At 33.2% G+C, this 14,131-nt stretch overlaps 1 non-coding gene across 1 annotated transcript; it reads right to left on the bottom strand.

The window, feature by feature from the left end:
• Positions 1–1,548: 1,548 nt before the first annotated feature.
• On the bottom strand, positions 1,549–1,621 carry Trnap-ggg (transfer RNA proline (anticodon GGG)). Its single transcript has one exon. It is a non-coding gene; the product is annotated as a tRNA-Pro (tRNA).
• Between the last annotated feature and the right edge of the window lie 12,510 nt (positions 1,622–14,131).

Raw genomic sequence — 14,131 nt, 5'->3', positions numbered from 1 at the left:
GGCACAGTAATATGGGCAGTAGACAGAGAATACACAAGCACAATGCAGTGGGCAGTAAAAAGTGGTTCGAGATTGTATGATAGTAGAGGTGCTATTTAGCCCTCAAGGTGCCCGCTTCGTGACTTACCGCTGCGGCTGCAAGAAAAAATCAAACGCCCACGCGAACGGCCGCCTTAAAAATGGTAAAATAAATAAAATGCACACGTCTCGTCTTATCTGCGCGTACCGAGAACGACTAAGGCACCGTACTCACTCCGAGTTTTTATATATTAAATATTTTTATGTGAATTGAAAATGCTCTACCCATAATAATTATTTGTAAAATTATTAATATTCAAATTCAAACTCTAATATTTTTATTCAAATAGGATTTCAAATCACTTATTGAAAGTCAAAAACTACGTTTATGATTTTGTCCCATTCGGGATTGAGAACATTGATGTGTGGGGTCCTAGAGCTATAAGGCTTGTTAAGGAAATAGCAAAAAGGTTAGTCGACATCACAGGAGACTGAAGAGCTGGCAGCTATCTCGGACAAAGAATTAGTTTAGATACTCGTATTCAAAGGGGGAACGCAGCTAGTGTCTTGGGAACCTTGTCTAAAGGGACTTTTAATAATATGTTTTAGTTATTATATTATACTTTTTAAGGTTTTTAGTTTTAGGTTCATTGTTACAGCATTTTATTTTTATTTCTGTTTATGATCTATTATAATATGTATTATTTATATTAAATTTTTATAAATATGTTCTCATATGCGAAAAAGTTATTCATCAAAATCGGCAAAAATAATTTTATAAATATTTAATGTTATAATCTGGTACAGGGCACCTTTTATAACATAAATGTCCCTATTGTGTTCTAGGGTTTACTGGCGTGTGCCCAGGGCAGGTGCTAGCCCACTTACACAGGTTGTTAAGTATAACATAAAACACAGCTCGCTATCGTGCCTTATGGTATGTCTGACACAGGATATATAACAACATACTCTACAGTAAAACAACACTTATATATAAAATAGGTCGGGGATAAGATCGTCTCACATATCACTACATATTATAAAACATAGTCCTACATCGAGTCTGTCTGTTCACGATAAACTCAAAAACTACTGCACAATTTTCATGCTCTGTTCACCAACGGATAGCGTGGTTCTCGAGGATGGTTTTAGTATATTTGTTAAGTTTTTGTATATATTAACGATATTTATAGGAGATATCGAAAAGAAAAGCCGCCCAGTACTTTTAACCAAAACGCAGTAATTTTATTTTGTCAAAAAAAATAATGTGTGGTGGAATAGTGCATCTTATATAGGTCTACAAAAATGTCCAGAAAGGCATATGTTTATCTCTTAAAGATACCCTACTATATCCATTATAGAACTTAAAAATATTGGCTGGTTTTAATGACATTAAAAAATGAAATTTGAAAAATTACATATAAATAAATAAGTATAATAAGAGTTGATTGAACAATTTGTTATGTTTTTAAAGTGATAACCCTCACTTCTAGGATTTATACACAAATAAAATTTGAAAACAAAATTTTATGAACGATGCGGGACTCGAACCCACGACCTCTGGCGTCCCGTGCCAGTGCTCTGCCAACTGAGCTAACCGCTCGAGTTACGTCAACTTCCTGATATGCAAAATATTGGGGTTGAACATGTTATGAACTGTAAAGTAGATCCTGTAGATAAATCCACAAATTTCTGAGAGTTGAACAAAGCATACAAGACTTTACGACAGTACGTCTCTCGAACAAAATACATGGCTATTAAAAGGTACAAAGAAACCTCCTCTGTTTGTGACAGAAGAAGATCGGGCCGTCCACGGTGTTCGTGCGTCTAAAAAGGTGGTGAAAGCAGTAAGAGAAAGAATTCGAGGAAATCCTGTCCGAAAGCAAAAGATTTTATCCCGGCAGATGAAGATAGCACCTAGAACCATGTCGCGTATTTTAAAAGATGACTTAGGACTTATAATATAAAAAGGAATAGGGTGGTAAAGTCGAAAGAACTACTGAGGCGATACGCAAAGGGAGGTCACAGAAAATTTTTGTTTACGGATGATTTTTTTTTATAATTTAGCAATATTTTAACAAACAAAATGACCGGCTCAAAGCTCTAAGGAAGCTTCCTAATTAGTCGACAGAGGGCAACGTGGACACAATCCGACTTCAGTGGTGGTTTGGTGGGGATATACTTTTGTGTGTCTTGAGAAGGTAGTGAAGCCCCTTTACAACATCATGTTAAATAATCAAGAACAGCCCTTCCGCAAGTCTCGGCTCCGGGTCATAAAGCTCGGTCTACGCAGTCTTGGTTGGAAACGAACGTTTTGGACTTCAGCAGAGCTGAGGACTGGCCATCGTCTAGTCCCGATCTTAATTCGCTAGATTATGGTCAGTTTTAGAGAGCACGGCTTGCTTTAAAAAAATGGCAGTGAAAAATTTTCCCATGGAAAAGTGCGAGCTTCTATTGATAACTGGCCTCGACGTTTAAAGGACTGTATTGCAGCCAATGGAGACCACTTCGAATAGGTTTTTATATTTTTTAATTGTTTTATAGTACACTGTAAAAGTAATGAATGTTGTTTGCAATCGATTTTTTTTTTCTTTGTTTCAGTATTTATGGCAAGACTAGGTCACTAAACCTAACTAATAAATAAAATGATAGAGGTTTTCATTTGTGCGCGCATCACAGATAAACTACTAGATAGAAATATATTAATAAATTAGGTCTTCTAAATTTTATTCCTCTGACACTTGGGCCTTAACTAAAAAAAGTATTACACAATATCTTCATATAACATAAAGTTTTACGAAACAACTTTTTTATAAGCACTACGTGATCAGTCATGTGTATGTGAACGAATATCAGCTAGTAATTAATATAGGCACTGTTAAATTAAATAAATAAAGTGAAACAAGTAGCAGGACTACATAAGTTACCACTTATGGTATTTATACAATCGTTAAGATAATCTCGGGGTACAAGATTCCAACTTACGCGACGCGGCAAATAAATTGATATTAAAGATAGCAGTATTAATTTTTAAAATAATCGCGATCAACGCTGTCAAATAGATTTGTTCACAGTTCAATTGACATTCCGATTCGACACTGCAATGAGTTGGCGTTTTTTTTTTATTTCAATATAAGGACGCAACCCTTCGGATTCACATGCGTTTTTTAACGGTAACCGACTGTAATTGATTGAAAGTGAATCAGCAGTTTTTTGAAGACCTTTTTGAGATATTTCGAAGCAGGTTAGGATTTAAGTTATGTTATATATGTATAGTTTGTAGCCCAATCTAACTTAAGGGTTCTGTAAACGAAGCGGATTACCCGAACTAAAACAACAAAAGTTTTTTAAAAAGTGTAGGTACTGGTGGTCATAGATTTACAATATCCTAAATTATAGAAAAGCAAAGTGTGCGAGAGAGAGAGGAAAATCTGTGATGGAGATACAGCAACATATTGTAATTACTACAATGACGTACTATATATATTGGACAATGCACCACATACAAAATCAAAGCCGAAATATTGCACATGCCACAAATGACACCATAATAAAAACTTCGACGTCAATAACTGAACCATATTTAATGAAAAAATATTAGTTTTACTAAAATTTTGGTGTATAACCCACTTATACGAATAAAATAAACTTACCGGCCATAAGTCACACCATCTTTTTTTGCGTCGTGAAAGTATTATTTGGGCACTTTTTTATAGAATTATTAGACTTGGTGAATTGACACACGACTAACGGCCGTTCCCAATATTCAGTCTATCTTTTACTTGGGATAAAAATCGTAACTATCGTTGACTTTTCTGTCCCAATAAATATATCGACGGTTACTCACCTTATCCGTACACGCTGTCTGTCAATGGAACGACGTATAGCTTGCCGAGCTTGAAGTTTGTATGGAAATTGCAATTCACTCGTCCCAATATAAGGCGATAAGAATGACAAATCGGATATATTGGGACAGTTTCAGATTATTGACAGCTAATTACTGACAGTAGAAGGTAATGTGGGAACGGCCATAAGGAGAAAAGTGTGCTTACATTGTCTTTAAGCACACTTTTGCAGTTCCTATATCAGACAGCGAATGATATGTCCATATATATAGAAATTAGAATGTCATTGAATTACTATTCAAAACATATTATGTCAAATCACTGTGCGTTTCATACTAAACTAAATTTCAATTTTTACTAAAACAGTCCCGCTTTCCGTATATTTCCGTCGTATTTACATCCTCTTTGAAACTCACGGGCGGTGCCAGTTGTCAACACGAAACAAAATTAATAAATAGCAATTCAAATAAAAATAACTGTCAGTATTAAGTCGAATTGAAGCATTCTGAATGATTCACGATATCAAACAGCATTATTTAAAGTTTAATAATATAAGAGCTCATTAAAAATAAATACGGTGTGGTACGGACGCCCAGGTAAAGGTAAGGTACCGGTTTCACCAAACAACGACCTCGCAGCGTAAATCGTTTGTTTTTAAATCCGCAAAACTGTCTTATTTACGTTAATTAAGTGAGGAGTACGGTCGTGACTAGTCTCGTAGTAAGGACAGGAAAACGTGACGCGAGACCGTCTTGTACGCCCGTCATAAGAATGATCGTGTATTTATTTGTTTTTCTTTTGTTTGCAACCGGCTTTTTAAGTTAAGTCTATCTACATATACACTGGAAAACAATGATTTTAATTTTTAACCATAATATGCACTATTAATAAAAGTTTTTTTTATCGAATATTTGGTACTTATCATCTATGAAATATAACTATCATAGATTTTTTTGAAGCAACTTTAAGCACATTTCTCTATAGAAATAGCACTGAATTCGCATCAAATAAATTGAAATACTATATAATATTATGACGGAATGACGACACTACATTTTTTTTTGCCCCTGACCGCAATGACACAGTAGACATATGTAACAGTACGGAAACTACCTACAAACGTTCGAAATGCCACACTTACACAAACATGCGCATCGACGAGGCCCCTAAGCGGTTTTCGCGGTCAATACGAGTCGAGTGTCACGTTGGTATTTGTTTCCGCGATCTTTTTAAAAATGGCAGCGTATTGCATCGTATACGGCTATTATAACTCGGCTCCATCAAAACTCCAGTTTTCGTTTTTTATACTGTAAAAAAGTATAGTATATGAATGATTTTTTTTATATTATTATTATAATTAGTAGGTATTTGAATTACAAATCCGTGAGATAATAATAATAATATTGACACACGTTTTACTCAAATTATCTTGCCCCAAATTAGGCATATATAGCCTGTGTTATGGGTTGCAAGACAACGATATATTTAATACAATATATTTCCTTAAACATATATAAATACATATAAACATACACATATATAAAGATCCATGACTCGGAAACAAACATAAGATCGATTATAACATATTGGTGGCCATAATTCACAGTTTATACTAAGATGGCGGCTGCAATATTTATTATCATTTATTTTATGAGTGTGGTTTAATGGATTTATAGGATGTTTTTTATATTTATTTATTTTGGGGAAAAATTTCTTACCTACATGTGTTTTGTCATGGTTTTCGTGGGTGTTGAAACCAATACCAGCTAGTTCTATAAAAATTAAAATTCAAAGAAAATTATCAACTTTTTCGTCACGGGTGTCGTTTTCATAGTTTTTGAGGATGTTCAAATTGATAGTGCTGTTGAAAATATAAGTCCAATTTGGAGCTACATGAAATTCGAAATAATGAACTTTTTTATCAATGGTGTTGTTTTCATGATTCTCGAGGATGTTGAAGCTGATAATGCCGGACTTTTGAAATAAAATTGTGTGTTCACCGACACTCCCGAAAGTCTCAAAAATGATACCCATATTGATTTTATTGAAAATGTCACATCCGCCATCTTAGACCTTGAAATGGTTGTCATATTTGTAATTGACACTCCCGAAAATCTCGAATATGATACCCAATTTTTTTTATTGTAAAAGTCACATCCGCCATCTTAGATCAAAAAAATACATGTCATATTCGTTATTGACACTCACTAAAACAATAATTGCCCTGTCTAGACATGTTCGTGGGATGACTGCAGGGAAGAGTTTCTTAAGACTGGCAGAAATGAGACTTCAATGGACAAACTTTAAAAACACGTATTTGGAAGTTTCCCGTCAATATTTCAAATAAAATATTTCAATTAAAATAAAAATAAAAAATAAATATTTTCAAGAAAAACATTGTGTAAAATATTGTTTATAAATAAATCAAATCAAATCAAAATCAGTTTTTTCAAGTAGGTAGGTAGGAGGACACTTATGAATGTCAAAAAAAAATAAAATATTTTTCTTATTGAATCTACCGCTACTTCGTAAAGGGTTGAGCTAATGAGAAGAAGTAGCAAGAAACTCATTGCCACTCTTTTATATCAAGATTTACAGATCATTTCAATTACAATATAATATGTCAAATGTAAAATGATGCAACAAACACACTCAAACGTCAAATAGTCAATGTCTTACACGAGTAAGTCAAAAAAATAAATGTAAATTAATACAAATGTTATTGAGTACAGTAGCTGCATCATCCACATACACCATAAATCAATAAAGTTATTCTGTGAGCATTTTATAAGCGATTATAAATAAATAAACATGTATATATCCATACATATATATATGTACACAATAACTTTTAAGAATCTGAAACCGAGTCTCCGGCAACAGGATCATCCCGCCACCACAAGCAGCGCCCGTTCACGAGCATGACGCATGAGCCAGCCATCGCCTCCCTCAACCATATTTTAGGGAAGGGGACGACCCGTCCCATGTCCCCGCCACAAGCAGTGACATTTAAGCGAGCATCATGAAACCTGTTACCAGAACTCAGCAAACAACAATAAAATAATCCTAATACATCCATATAATCCTACATATCATGCAATACTCACCAAATACCTCTACTTACTATTTGACAACTCTGCTTAAACTTTGTAATTAATATTATATTTGTACTAACAGTAATCAAAAGCTCAATCCTTTAAGGAAATCTAATCAAAATTGCCTTATTCAGGCAGGTCAAGGAAATGACTTTTATTTTTATATCCACCTCCTTTGAGGGTTGAGCTTTAATAAGAAGTGGCAAGAAACTCTTTGTGGCAATCACTCACAAATCATTTCAGTTACAATATATGTAAAGTGATGCAGCAATAATACTCAAACTACAATTACTCAAAAAAAAATGTACATTAATACGTAAAAAACAAGAGCTATTGAGTACATTCACGGCCGACTACTACTGTATCAACAATAATACCAGGCCATGGTACAGTAGATGCATCAATTCACACACACCGTAAATAAATAAAGGTATTTAGCGACCATTTTATTAGCAATTGTAAAAAATATAAAATTTTTAATTTTAAAACCATGAGGTAGAGTTTCCGGCTACAGGATCATCCTGCCACCGCAAGCAGCGCCCGTTCACGAGATGACGCATGGGCCAGCCATCGCCTCCCTCGACCATTAAGCCCGACATTTAAGCGAGCATGATGAAAACTGTCACAGGAACTCAACCAAATAATAAAAAACAAGAATGTTCATCTAAAATATATTCAACAACACTCACTAGACACCTCTACTTATAATTTGACCATTTTGCTTTTAGTACAAATTACCAATTTTTCAAAAATTATTCAAAATTATAAATACTATAATATTTAATTAAGGGTAACTACAGCTCAAATCTTTTAGAGCAATTCATACCCGTGCTTTCTTATCATCTAAATAATCCTTTAAATTGTAATATGATTTTTCCATTAGTTTATGTTTAATATAGGCTTTGAACTTGTTGAGGAACATTTCCATTGTGTTCTCAGGAAGCTTATTATAAAATCTAACGCAATTACCGATGAATGACTTGTCGAGTTTACTAAGCCTAGAAGTGGGCATTAACAGTTTATTTTTGTTTCTAGTATTAATATTATGTTTTTCGTATACCTTTTGAAATTTATTGCCATTTTTATGAACATACACTAAATTTTCATATATATATTGGTTAGAAACAGTCATAATTTTAAAATCTTTAAATTTAGATCTAAGCGACTCTCTTGGTCCCGTACCATAAATTGCCCGAATAGCTCTTTTCTGCGGCACGAAAATAGAATCAATATCAGCAGCATTACCCCATAATGATATACCATATGACATAATGCTGTGAAAGTAACTAAAATAAAACAAATCTTGCAGTTTCAATATCTGTTAAGGAACGAATCTTTTTTACTGCGTATGCAGCAGAACTTAATCTACTTGATAAATTTTCTATATGAGCGCCCCATTAGAGTTTGGCATCTAGCGTTATTCCAAGAAAAACAGCGGCATCAACTATATCTAATTTCTCGTTTTTAAGCTGTATATCGATTGACACTTGGTTAACATTAGGTAAAGTAAATTTAATGCATTTCGTTTTATTAGTATTAAGTAACAAGTTATTAGCTTCAAACCAATGCACAACTTTAGTTAAAGCATTGTTAACAACATCAAAATTAGGTATGCAATGGTGTATTTTAAACATGAGTGATGTATCATCAGCAAACAACACAATTTGATATTTATCCTTTGCAATATAAGGGAGATCATTTATATAAATAAGGAATAGAAAAGGTCCTAAAATCGAGCCCTGTGGAACCCCTATTTGTTGTTGATCCAGAGGACCTCTTTCCATTGATATCCACCTTTTGTATTCTACAATTTAAATAGGATGTCTTTAAGTATAATGCTTTATTTTGAATACCGTAATGGTGAAGTTTTCTAACTAATGTTTCGTGTTCAACACAATCGAACGCCTTGGATAAGTCACCAAAGACGCCAAGTGCATCACGAGACTCCTCCCAGGCTTCAAATATATTATGTATCAAGTCAATACCAGCATCGGTAGTTGAACGACCCTGGGTGAAACCAAACTGTTTGGAGTGCAATAAATTTTTATGGAAAAAATGACGAAGCAATTGATTTAAAATTAACATTTCAAAAATTTACTAAAATTGGGTAGTACAGATATTGGTCTATAATTAGTAGGGTTACTGGTACAACCTGATTTAAACAGTGGAACTACTTTACTATGTTTCATTAGGTCCTGACCTAATGAAATACAATTGTTAAATGTTATAGCTAAATCTGGCGCAATAATATCAATCAAAGACTGGACAAGTTTAACTGATATTCCCCAAAGATCATTTATCACCTTATTTTTAATAGATTTAAAAGCTTTTATGACATCGGAGCCAGAAACATGATCAAATTTAAAGATTTTATCACATTCAAAAATGTTGTCTTTCAATAGTGAAAGAGCGGAGTCTGGTGATGAGTTTAACGAATTTGTAGTGGTAACAGGAATATCTGTAAAGAATGTTTCGAAAATTGTTGCAACTTTGCAATTCGACTTTACGGACCTGATATCAAAGTTTAAATTGAACTCGGATATTTTATCCGAGTTCCTCCGGCTTCTTCATTTATTATTTTCCAAGTCGTTTTTATCACGTTACAACTATTGATTATTTTATCTCGTATATACCTTGACTTGGCAATACTAAAATATTTTTTAAATTTTTTAGAGAACTGTTGAACATATCTTATAAATCGTAAAATTTTTGCCTGTTTTTGTGTAATTCAACTGTTGCCCACTCGCTAAAAACTATTGCATCAGTTTTGAGGACCGATTTAGGAGTGAAAATAGAATTTATTAAATTATAGAGCTTATTAAAGAATAAAATTTCATTTGGTTTTAATGTATTATGTAAAAATGGGAGGTCTCTAACAAGGGTGGCCCTCACTCTTTCTATGCGGTCTGATGTAACTGGCACAAAAGTTATTTTGTGTTTAGTTATATTGGGTTTTAAAGATTCAAACTGAATTAACTGACCAGAGTTGTCCGAATCTATTTTACTAATTATGTTTTTACTAGTAGCCCTCACATTTGTAAAAATATTATCAATACATGTGGCACTAGTAGAAGTTATTCTTGTGGGTTCCATGAACATATTGGATAAGTTGTATGATTTAAATAGATTTAATAATTTAATACTTAAAGCACTATTTTCTAAAATATTTATATTAAAGTCTGCAAAAACAAGCAGTTTTTTATTTGAATTTGTGGTTTTGAATAAAACTTCAACCATAACTTTCTCAAAAAGTTCAAAGTTGGCACAGGGTGGTCTATAAACAGACACAACAATGAATTGCTCTAATTCAATTGAGGCTAGCTCAATTATCTGCTCTATAGACAGGCAGACAATATCACTTCGATTCTTATACTTTAACTTTTTAGTAAAATGAATTGCAGCGGTTCTAGTGAACAAGCTACCAACCTGGAAATTGTTTAAATTAAAAGTACATTCAAAACTTTTTAACCAGTGTTCTGTGAAACATATTATATCAATATGAAAGTTATTTAAAAACAATTCTATTTCAAGTTCTTTTCCTTTTATACATCTGATATTTTGGTGAACCAGGTTGATAACATGTGGTGTATTTTTAGTGGTTCGATTCACTTTATTTGTGAGTAAACCCTCCTTAAAATTACTTTTCAAGCAAGAGAAAGCCTCTGTTGTCTCCTTATCTAGTTTAAAATACATTTACTATGCTCAATAAACGCAGATTGTTTTACCAATATATTGGCCGAAGTGGATTACCCTTGTGGTACCTGGGTCAATTTGAATATTGTATGCTAATAACTTAGCAATATGTCGCCTATAAAAAAGAGATAGATTCATTCTATCTTTTGTCAATATATATGATTTAATAAACCTATTTAGGTCAATTAATAAATTAACATTATTGTAAAAAAGTGTACTAGTATATAATAATGAATTAAGTTTTTGTATATGCTTGTTTTGGATGTCAGATAGGTTTCTTGCATATGGCATGTTACAAACAATAAACCTACAACCTTTACTTGTATGAAGGTCCATCAAAGTATTGTTTAAATAAATGATCTCTTTTTAGTAAATATTACATAACAGTCATCATGTAGACTATAATATTGCATTATAAACTGTATAGCTATCATACATATACATAAAAATCTTACACTTTTTACTATCTTACGCTCCGCAACGCCCCATAAGGAACTTCTTTCTAAAACTCCTTTTTTAAAGTCGGTTAGAAAATAACCTGACAACCCTATTGCTTCAATACGCACACGTAGGTAAGTATTTCATCGACAAGGCTTAGTTTCCATACTGATACATATGTCTACTGTGGCAATTAGTCTCTTTGCCGTCTATAGTTACAGCCGCAAAATTTTGAGCGGCAATACAATAATTGCGCTCGTCACCTTCAGACATATGATGTTAAACATTTGGCCAGTAGTTTCACTAGCTACGGCGCCCCTCAGACCGAAACACAATAATGCTTACACATTACTGCTTCACGGCAGAAATAGGCGACGTTGTGGTACCCATAACCTAGCCGGCATTCTGTGCAAAGGAGCCTCTCACTGGTAAAATTATATTTTGTAATGGTAATAGATTTCACTCCTTATGCTGCGGCCATATTGCCGCGTTAAGGCAACGAATTGTGTCGATCGACCATCACTTGTATGAATATAAAAATTTTGGTGTTACAAATTTTTTATTTGCTATGCCAAAGAAGGTTGAATGCATGAGTTCCTACATCAATAGATACATAAAGGCTTTTTTTAATTTCACCATTAGGGTTGCCACATAATAGTGGTGCATTTTTATTTTTCTGTTGCATTACAACTACATTACTAATTTCAATACTGACTGACATCAAAAATAATTCTAAAGGAATCAATTTTGAGAAAATAAATGTATTTTATGCCTTTTTTATGCCAAGCATACAAACTTTTCTCAGGAACAAGGAATCTTGTCTCAGGAAGACTGCGATCGGCCCATATCAGTGACATTGAGTCGTAGTTTTATATTTGCAAGTGAGAGTTGCGACCACAGTTGCGACCAATATACAAGACACAAACTCTGATTAAGATAGACGATATTGTTTATCGTCTTAGCGTTTGGTCCAGGAAAGAAATCATAAATTAACATTAAAATAAGAAGCTTATCTTATTAATTGTATTTATGTATATTAATATTAAATTATACATATATATACTAATATTATAATGATACTAACTGACCCAGCAAACGTTGTAGTGCCATATAAATGAATAATAAAAATTTGGTATGATAAATAAATGTTAGCTGATTCTCAGACCTACCCGATATAAGCACAAATCATACAAATCCGTTCAGCCGTTTCGGATGAGTTTGGCAACAAACACCGCGACACGAGAACTTTCTATAATATATGTGAAAGTTAGTATGTTTGGAGATTCGTTACTCACAAACACCCAATCTTTTCGACCAATTTACCAATTCGAGGGGCACATTAAAATTTGCTCATTCAATAGATTTATTCAGTCTGCTAGCCCATAGAAGAAAAAAGATTTCTTTAAGATCGTATAACCGTAGCTAATTGAACATAAATTAATCGGAAGAACCACCGCAGGCGAAAGATAATACATATATTAAATACTCGCGAATGAACTTTACGTTTAATGATGCTGTGATAATATACAAAAGTACGTTCGAAGTGCCCGAGTATTTTTTTTTATAATGGCTTCGATACAAGCACTATAAGTTAACTTGTGACTTATGGATTCCGATACAATGTTTATAACTGTTATTAAACGCTTAAGGCTTTCTCGAGTTATAATAGAGCAGGTTTTATACGGCCCTTACTTATTAACTTCTGGTAAATTTGCCATATCATTAATATAATTTCGAAAATTCAACCCTTTCAATGTAATCTCAATACGTAATTAAAATACCGTCAATGTTATAATCGCTTTAAGTAGATGCATAACAGATCTCTCGACTTTATTTATTTTTCAATAAAATGGCTGCATTTTTTTTTTTATTAAAGATAACATACTGACGTCTTCCAAATTTCTTTTTAAATCATTTGGTAGTGACAATTTTGAACTTATCGATAATATAGACCTCACTAATAATTGTTCATAGATTCATAAACTTTTGGCTTTGTCCTCTACGTTCAGGCCAAACAGGGCTACTTTATCAACTTCATCGTTAATGACACACTCTGAGCTTGGTGGTCTACTGAAACGTGACATATGATGACGTGATATGTATTATTAAATATAGCATACTACTCGGCTAGGTCGAGTTATTAAATCTATTGTGGGACTATGTATATGTCGCAGGTATAATGTTAAAGCCGTGATATTACAATTTCACTAGTGATATTATGATTAAACTGTAGACTGTAAATCGATTTCATTTCTAACAATTTAACAAGCTGGTTTTAGTGATTTCACTAATGCATGACTAAAAAATAATGACTATAGAATAAATACAAGAATCAAACTAATCAGCGACGGCCGAGTAAACTAACGACCAGTAAAATTGTCAAATTATCATTGTCTTACAATATCACTATAGTGTACCTTTGACATTACAATCTCACTAAGACCAGGCCGTTAAATTGTAAGAAATTGAGTCGATTGACAATCTACCGTGTAATTATATCTGTTATCACTACTGAAATTGTAATATCACGGCTTTGAAAATATACCTGCGACATATACAGAGTCCCACAAATGACTTAGTAACTCGACCTAGCCGAGTAGGATTATAAGTTTATGTCTGTTCCTGGTGTTAACATTGTGGTGATCACAGTTTCTTGTAAATTCACTAATGTGCCTATGTACATACATAACATTATCAAGAATATTATATATTTAGAAATATCTTCATCTACCTCTTCTAATGAGCCATTAGGTACTAAATATAAGCGTATTATTCAATTTATTTCGTTGCATCCCGTTCATCTTGCAAAATAATATTCACTTTTGTACTGTACTCAATGGTAATCTATATCTATACTAATATGTAAAGCTGCAGTGTTTGTTTGTTTGTTTGTTTGAACGCGCTAATCTCTGGTACTACTGGTCCGATTTGAATAATTCTTTCAGTGTTGGGTAGTCCATTTATCGAGGAAGGCTATAGACTATGTTTTTTTTTTCAAAATTAGGGATCCGTAATAAAATTGCTATTTTGTAACAAAGGTGT

The sequence above is a fragment of the Leptidea sinapis genome, chromosome 9 (genome assembly GCF_905404315.1).
Source record: "Leptidea sinapis chromosome 9, ilLepSina1.1, whole genome shotgun sequence".
In the NCBI taxonomy this organism is placed as follows: Eukaryota; Metazoa; Arthropoda; class Insecta; order Lepidoptera; family Pieridae; genus Leptidea; species Leptidea sinapis.
The sequence above is the reverse complement of the archived record's forward strand: the minus strand, read 5'-3'. Positions and strand labels throughout refer to the sequence as shown.